Raw genomic sequence first — 9,990 nt, 5'->3', positions numbered from 1 at the left:
TCACCTGCCTGCCATGATGCTCTATAACAGCCCCATGTGTAATCCCTGTATACAGGAGAGGGGCTCATCATCACCCGCCTGCCATGATGCTCTATAACAGCCCCATGTGTGACCCCAGTATACAGGAGAGGGGCTCATCATCACCCGCCTGCCATGATGCTCTATAACAGCCCCATGTGTAATCCCTGTATACAGGAGAGGGGCTCATCATCACCCGCCTGCCATGATGCTCTATAACAGCCCCATGTGTGATCCCTGTATACAGGAGAGGGGCTCATCATCACCTGCCTGCCATGATGCTCTATAACAGCCCCATGTGTGATCCCAGTATACAGAAGAGGGGCTCATCATCACCCGCCTGCCATGATGCTCTATAACAGCCCCATGTGTAATCCCTGTATACAGGAGAGGGGCTCATCATCACCCGCCTGCCATGATGCTCTATAACAGCCCCATGTGTGATCCCTGTATACAGGAGAGGGGCTCATCATCACCCGCCTGCCATGATGCTCTATAACAGCCCCATGTGTGACCCCAGTATACAGGAGAAGGGCTCATCATCAACCGCCTGCCATGATGCTCTATAACAGCCCCATGTGTGACCCCAGTATACAGGAGAGGAGCTCATCATCACCTGCCTGCCATGATGCTCTATAACAGCCCCATGTGTGACCCCAGTATACAGGAGAGGAGCTCATCATCACCTGCCTGCCATGATGCTCTATAACAGCCCCATGTGTGACCCCAGTATACAGGAGAGGGGCTCATCATCACCTGCCTGCCATGATGCTCTATAACAGCCCCATGTGTGATTCCAGTATACAGGAGAGGGGCTCATCATCACCCGCCTGCCATGATGCTCTATAACAGCCCCATGTGTAATCCCAGTATACAGTAGAGGGGCTCATCATCACCTGCCTGCCATGATGCTCTATAACAGCCCCATGTGTAACCCCAGTATACAGGAGAGGAGCTCATCATCACCCGCCTGCCATGATGCTCTATAAAAGCCCCATGTGTGATCCCAGTATACAGGCGAGGGGCTCATCATCACCTGCCTGCCATGATGCTCTATAACAGCCCCATGTGTGACCCTAGTATACAGGAGAGGGGCTCATCATCACCCGCCTGCCATGATGCTCTATAACAGCCCCATGTGTGATCCCAGTATACAGGAGAGGGGCTCATCATCACCTGCCTGCCATGATGCTCTATAACAGCCCCATGTGTAACCCCAGTATACAGGCGAGGGGCTCATCATCACCTGCCTGCCATGATGCTCTATAACAGCCCCATGTGTGACCCTAGTATACAGGAGAGGGGCTCATCATCACCCGCCTGCCATGATGCTCTATAACAGCCCCATGTGTGATCCCAGTATACAGGAGAGGGGCTCATCATCACCTGCCTGCCATGATGCTCTATAACAGCCCCATGTGTGATCCCTGTATACAGGAGAGGGGCTCATCATCACCTGCCTGCCATGATGCTCTATAACAGCCCCATGTGTAATCCCTGTATACAGGAGAGGGGCTCATCATCACCTGCCTGCCATGATGCTCTATAACAGCCCCATGTGTGACCCCAGTATACAGGAGAAGGGCTCATCATCACCCGCCTGCCATGATGCTCTATAACAGCCCCATGTGTAACCCCAGTATACAGGAGAGGGGCTCATCATCACCTGCCTGCCATGATGCTCTATAACAGCCCCATGTGTGACCCTAGTATACAGGAGAGGGGCTCATCATCACCCGCCTGCCATGATGCTCTATAACAGCCCCATGTGTGATCCCAGTATACAGGAGAGGGGCTCATCATCACCTGCCTGCCATGATGCTCTATAACAGCCCCATGTGTGATCCCAGTATACAGAAGAGGGGCTCATCATCACCCGCCTGCCATGATGCTCTATAACAGCCCCATGTGTAATCCCTGTATACAGGAGAGGGGCTCATCATCACCTGCCTGCCATGATGCTCTATAACAGCCCCATGTGTGATCCCTGTATACAGGAGAGGGGCTCATCATCACCTGCCTGCCATGATGCTCTATAACAGCCCCATGTGTGATCCCAGTATACAGGAGAGGGGCTCATCATCACCTGCCTGCCATGATGCTCTATAACAGCCCCATGTGTGATCCCTGTATACAGGAGAGGAGCTCATCATCACCCGCCTGCCATGATGCTCTATAACAGCCCCATGTGTGTCCCCAGTATACAGGAGAGGGGCTCATCATCACCTGCCTGCCATGATGCTCTATAACAGCCCCATGTGTGACCCCAGTATACAGGAGAGGGGCTCATCATCACCCGCCTGCCATGATGCTCTATAACAGCCCCATGTGTGACCCCAGTATACAGGAGAGGGGCTCATCATCACCTGCCTGCCATGATGCTCTATAACAGCCCCATGTGTGATCCTGGTATACAGGAGAGGGGCTCATAATCACCTGCCTGCCATGATGCTCTATAACAGCCCCATGTGTGATCCCAGTATACAGGAGAGGGGCTCATCATCACCCGCCTGCCATGATGCTCTATAACAGCCCCGTGTGTGACCTTAGTATACAGGAGAGGGGCTCATCATCACCCGCCTGCCATGATGCTCTATAACAGCCCCATGTGTGACCCCAGTATACAGGAGAGGGGCTCATCATCACCCGCCTGCCATGATGCTCTATAACAGCCCCATGTGTGATCCCAGTATACAGGAGAGGGGCTCATCATCACCCGCCTGCCATGATGCTCTATAACAGCCCCATGTGTGATCCCAGTATACAGGAGAGGGGCTCATCATCACCCGCCTGCCATGATGCTCTATAACAGCCCCATGTGTGATCCCTGTATACAGGAGAGGGGCTCATCATCACCCGCCTGCCATGATGCTCTATAACAGCCCCATGTGTGACCCCAGTATACAGGAGAGGAGCTCATCATCACCCGCCTGCCATGATGCTCTATAACAGCCCCATGTGTGATCCCTGTATACAGGAGAGGGGCTCATCATCACCCGCCTGCCATGATGCTCTATAACAGCCCCATGTGTGATCCCTGTATACAGGAGAAGGGCTCATCATCACCCGCCTGCCATGATGCTCTATAACAGCCCCATGTGTGATTCCAGTATACAGGAGAAGGGCTCATCATCACCCGCCTGCCATGATGCTCTATAACAGCCCCATGTGTGACCCTAGTATACAGGAGAGGGGCTCATCATCACCTGCCTGCCATGATGCTCTATAACAGCCCCATGTGTGATCCCAGTATACAGGAGAGGGGCTCATCATCACCCGCCTGCCATGATGCTCTATAACAGCCCCATGTGTGATCCCAGTATACAGTAGAGGGGCTCATCATCACCCGCCTGCCATGATGCTCTATAACAGCCCCATGTGTGATCCCAGTATACAGGAGAGGGGCTCATCATCACCTGCCTGCCATGATGCTCTATAACAGCCCCATGTGTGACCCCAGTATACAGGAGAGGGGCTCATCATCACCCGCTTGCCATGATGCTCTATAACAGCCCCATGTGTGATCCCAGTATACAGTAGAGGGGCTCATCATCACCTGCCTGCCATGATGCTCTATAACAGCCCCATGTGTGATCCCTGTATACAGGAGAGGGGCTCATAATCAGCCGCCTGCCATGATGCTCTATAACAGCCCCATGTGTGATCCCAGTATACAGGAGAGGGACTCATCATCACCCGCCTGCCATGATGCTCTATAACAGCCCCATGTGTGATTCCAGTATACAGGAGAGGGGTTCATCATCACCCGCCTGCCATGATGCTCTATAACAGCCCCATGTGTGGTTTTTGGAGCCAATCATCACATTTTTCCTTCTTCACTATACAAATAATTTGCATTTCCAGTAACATGTATTATGTATATAGCATGTATGTGGTGCGTGTATGTAGTATGTATGTAGCATGTATGTGGTGCGTGTATGTATTATGTATGTAGCATGTATGTGGTGCGTGTATGTATTATGTATGTAGCATGTATGTGGTGCGTGTATGTATTATGTATGTAGCATGTATGTGGTGCGTGTATGTATTATGTATGTAGCATGTATGTGGTGCGTGTATGTAGTATGTATGTAGCATGTATGTGGTGCGTGTATGTAGTATGTATGTAGCATGTATGTGGTGCGTGTATGTAGTATGTATGTAGCATGTATGTGGTGCGTGTATGTATTATGTATGTAGCATGTATGTGGTGCGTGTATGTAGTATGTGTGTAGCATGTATGTGGTGCGTGTATGTAGTATGTATGTCGCATGTATGTGGTTCGTGTATGTAGCATGTATGTGGTGCGTGTATGTATTATGTATGTAGCATGTATGTGGTGCGTGAATGTATTATGTATGTAGCATGTATGTGGTGCGTGTATGTAGTATGTATGTAGCATGTATGTGGTGCGTGTATGTAGTATGTATGTAGCATGTATGTGGTGCGTGTATGTATTATGTATGTAGCATGTATGTGGAGCGTGTATGTATTATGTATGTGGCATGTATGTGGAGCGTGTATGTATTATGTATGTGGCATGTATGTGGAGCGTGTATGTATTATGTATGTAGCATGTATGTGGAGCGTGTATGTATTATGTATGTAGCATGTATGTGGTGCGTGTATGTATTATGTATGTAGCATGTATGTGGTGCGTGTATGTATTATGTATGTAGCATGTATGTGGTGTGTATATGTATTATGTGTGTAGCATGTATGTGGAGCGTGTATGTATTATGTATGTAGCATGTATGTGGTGTGTGTATGTAGTATGTATGTAGCATGTATGTAGAGCGTGTATGTATTATGTATGTAGCATGTATGTGGTGCGTGTATGTAGTATGTATGTAGCATGTGTGTGGTGCGTGTATGTAGTATGTATGTAGCATCTATCTGGTGTGTGTATGTAGTATGTATGTAGCATCTATCTGGTGTGTGTATGTAGTATGTATGTAGCATGTATGTGGTGCGTGTATGTAGTATGTATGTAGCATGTATGTGGAGCGTGTATGTATTATGTATGTAGCATGTATGTGGAGCGTGTATGTATTATGTATGTAGCATGTATGTAGAGCGTGTATGTATTATGTATGTAGCATGTATGTGTGTGTATGTAGTATGTGTAAAGCATGTATGTGGTGTGTGTATGTATTATGTATGTAGCATGTATGTGGTGTGTGTGTATGTAGTATGTATGTAGCATCTATCTGGTGTGTGTATGTAGTATGTATGTAGTATGTATGTGGTGCATATATGTATTATGTATGTAGCATGTATGTGGTGTGTGTATGTAGTATGTATGTAGCATCTATCTGGTGTGTGTATGTAGTATGTATGTAGCATGTATGTGGTGTGTGTATGCATTATGTATGTAGCATCTATCTGGTGTGTGTATGTAGTATGTATGTAGCATGTATGTGGTGCGTGTATGTATTATGTATGTAGCATCTATCTGGTGTGTGTATGTAGCATGTATGTGGTTCGTGTATGTAGTATGTATGTAGCATGTATGTGGTGCGTGTATGTATTATGCATGTAGCATGTATGTGGTGTGTGTATGTAGTATGTGTGTAGCATGTATGTGGTGCGTGTATGTAGTATGTATGTAGCATGTATGTGGTGCGTGTATGTAGTATGTGTGTAGCATGTATGTGGTGCGTGTATGTAGTATGTATGTAGCATGTATGTGGTGCGTGTATGTAGCATGTATGTGGTGCGTGTATGTATTATGTATGTAGCATGTATGTGGAGCGTGTATGTAGTATGTATGTAGCATGTATGTGGTGCGTGTATGTATTATGTATGTAGCATGTATGTGGTATGTGTATGTAGTATGTGTGTAGCATGTATGTGGTGCGTGTATGTATTATGTATGTAGCATGTATGTGGTGCGTGTATGTAGTATGTATGTAGCATGTATGTGGTGCGTGTATGTATTATGTATGTAGCATGTATGTGGTATGTGTATGTAGTATGTAGCATGTATGTGGTGCGTGTATGTATTATGTATGTAGCATGTATGTGGTATGTGTATGTAGTATGTATGTAGCATGTATGTGGTGCGTATATGTATTATGTATGTAGCATGTATGTGGTATGTGTATGTAGTATGTATGTAGCATGTATGTGGTGCGTGTATGTATTATGTATGTAGCATGTATGTGGTATGTGTATGTAGTATGTAGCATGTATGTGGTGCGTGTATGTATTATGTATGTAGCATGTATGTGGTGTGTGTATGTAGTATGTGTGTAGCATGTATGTGGTGTGTGTATGTATTATGTATGTAGCATGTATGTGGTGTGTGTATGTAGTATGTGTGTAGCATGTATGTGGTGTGTGTATGTATTATGTATGTAGCATGTATGTGGTATGTGTATGTAGTATGTGTGTAGCATGTATGTGGTGCGTGTATGTATTATGTATGTGGCATGTATGTAGAGCGTGTATGTATTATGTATGTAGCATGTATGTGGAGCGTGTATGTATTATGTATGTAGCATGTATGTGGAGCGTGTATGTATTATGTATGTAGCATGTATGTGGTGTGTGTATGTAGTATGTATGTAGCATCTATCTGGTGTGTGTATGTAGTATGTATGATGTATGTGGTGCATATATGTAGTATGTATGTAGCATGTATGTGGTGTGTGTATGTAGTATGTATGTAGCATCTATATGGTGTGTGTATGTAGTATGTATGTAGCATGTATGTGGTGTGTGTATGTATTATGTATGTAGCATCTATCTGGTGTGTGTATGTAGTATGTATGTGGTGCGTGTATGTATTATGTATGTAGCATCTATCTGGTGTGTGTATGTAGCATGTATGTGGTGTGTGTATGTAGTATGTATGTAGCATCTATCTGGTGTGTGTATGTAGTATGTATGTAGCATGTATGTGGTGTGTGTATGTAGTATGTATGTAGCATCTATCTGGTGTGTGTATGTAGTATGTATGTAGCATGTATGTGGTGTGTGTATGTAGTATGTATGTAGCATCTATCTGGTGTGTGTATGTAGTATGTATGTTGCATGTATGTGGTGTGTGTATGTAGTATGTATGTAGCATCTATCTGGTGTGTGTATGTAGTATGTATGTAGCATGTATGTGGTGTGTGTATGTAGTATGTATGTAGCATCTATCTGGTGTGTGTATGTAGTATGTGTGTAGCATGTATGTGGTGTGTGTATGTAGTATGTATGTAGCATGTATGTGGTGTATGTATATATTATGTATGTAGCATGTATGTGGTGTGTGTATGTATTATGTATGTGGTGTGTGTATGTATTATGTATGTGGTGTGTGTATGTAGTATGTATGTAGCATGCATGTGGTGTGTGTATATATTATGTATGTAGCATGTATGTAGTATGTGCGTAGCATGTATGTGGTGCGTGTATGTAGTATGTATGTAGCATGTCTGTGGTGTGTGTATGTATTATGTATGTAGCATGTATGTGGTGCGTGTATGTAGTATGTATGTAGCATCTATCTGGTGTGTGTAGGTCAGCAGCTTCTTCCCCTGATGCCGGTTTTGCAGTGTTTGCACTTTTTCTTCTGTTTTTACTATAAATCTTCTCTGCTCTTCCAGGAATGTGCACGTGGCTTTAGCTCTGCAGTTTTGGAGGGTGCTGCAGGGTGCCGGGGTCCGGGAGCTCCTTACCCTCTGCTCGGGTGTCCTTGGCCTGGTCTCAGGTGAGTGATCGCAGTCCAGGAGGCAGGTGAAGCACGGAGGGAGAATTCCTGGAATCCTCTGCATGAGCCCATGTAACTGCACAGCGAGGCTCCTGCAGGCCCCGCCCTCACAGATCCTTAAAGGGACTGTCCTGTATAATCACTGGGGGCCTTGGTGGTCCTCCCATAGTGGCCGATGTGAATAGATCAGAGCTGTGCCAGATAGGATTAGATACACAGCTCAGCAGTATCACACAGGATAGGATTAGATACACAGCTCAGCAGTATCACACAGGATAGGATTAGATACACAGCTCAGCAGGCAGTATCACACAGGATAGGATTAGATACACAGCTCAGCAGACTGTATCACACAGGAGAGGATGAGATACACAGCTCAGCAGTCAGTATCACACAGGAGAGGATGAGATACACAGCTCAGCAGGTTATATCACACAGGATAGGATTAGATACACAGCTCAGCAGTATCACACAGGATGGGATTAGATACACAGCTCAGCAGTCAGTATCACACAGGATAGGATTAGATACACAGCTCAGCAGTCAGTATCACACAGGATAGGATTAGATACACAGCTCAGCAGTCAGTATCACACAGGAGAGGATTAGATACACAGCTCAGCAGGTTATATCACACAGGATAGGATTAGATACACAGCTCAGCAGACAGTATCACACAGGATAGGATTAGATACACGGCTCAGCTGTCAGTATCACACAGGATAGGATTAGCTACACAGCTCAGTAGATAGTATCACACAGGATAGGATTAGATACACAGCTCAGCAGGCAGTATCACACAGGATAGGATTAGATACACAGCTCAGCAGACTGTATCACACAGGAGAGGATGAGATACGCAGCTCAGCAGTCAGTATCACACAGGATAGGATTAGATACACAGCTCAGCAGGCAGTATCACACAGGATAGGATTAGATACACAGCTCAGCAGACAGTATCACACAGGAGATTAGACACACAGCTCAGCAGCACAGTATCACACAGGATAGGATTAGATACACAGCTCAGCAGGCAGTATCACACAGGATAGGATGAGATACACAGCTCAGCAGACTGTATCACACAGGAGAGGATTAGATACACAGCTCAGCACACAGCATCGCACATAATAGGATTAGATACACAGCTCAGCAGACAGTATCACACAGGATAGGATTAGATACACTGCTCAGCAGACAGTATCACACAGGAGAGGATTAGATACACAGCTCAGCAGACAGTATCACACAGGATAGGATTAGATACACAGCTCAGCAGACAGTATCACACAGGATAGGATTAGATACACAGCTCAGCAGACAGTATCACACAGGATAGGATTAGATACACAGCTCAGCAGACAGTATCACACAGGATAGGATTAGATACACAGCTCAGCAGACAGTATCACACAGGAGAGGATTAGATACACAGCTCAGCAGTATCACACAGGATAGGATTAGATACACAGCTCAGCAGACAGTATCACACAGGATGGGATTAGATACACAGCTCAGCAGACAGTATCACACAGGAGAGGATTAGATACACAGCTCAGCAGTCAGTATCACACAGGATAGGATTAGATACAGAGCTCAGCAGACAGTATCACACAGGATAGGATTAGATACACAGCTCAGCAGGCAGTATCACACAGGATGGGATTAGATACAGAGCTCAGCAGACAGTATCACACAGGAGAGGATTAGATACACAGCTCAGCAGACAGTATCACACAGGATAGGATTAGATACACAGCTCAGCAGACAGTATCACACAGGACAGGATTAGATACACAGCTCAGCAGACAGTATCACACAGGATAGGATTAGATACACAGCTCAGCAGTATCACACAGGAGAGGATTAGATACACAGCTCAGCAGTCAGTATCACACAGGATAGGATTAGATACACAGCTCAGCAGACAGTATCACACAGGACAGGATTAGATACACAGCTCAGCAGACAGTATCACACAGGATAGGATTAGATACACAGCTCAGCAGTATCACACAGGAGAGGATTAGATACACAGCTCAGCAGGCAGTATCACACAGGATAGGAATAGATACACAGCTCAGCAGACAGTATCACACAGGATAGGATTAGATACACAGCTCAGCAGACAGTATCACACAGGATAGGATTAGATACACAGCTCAGCAGGCAGTATCACACAGGAGAGGATTAGATACACAGCTCAGCAGTATCACACAGGAGAGGATTAGATACACAGCTCAGCAGACAGTATCACACAGGAGAGGATT

The sequence above is a fragment of the Engystomops pustulosus genome, chromosome 7 (genome assembly GCF_040894005.1).
Source record: "Engystomops pustulosus chromosome 7, aEngPut4.maternal, whole genome shotgun sequence".
NCBI lineage: Eukaryota > Metazoa > Chordata > Amphibia > Anura > Leptodactylidae > Engystomops > Engystomops pustulosus.
The sequence above is the reverse complement of the archived record's forward strand: the minus strand, read 5'-3'. Positions refer to the sequence as shown.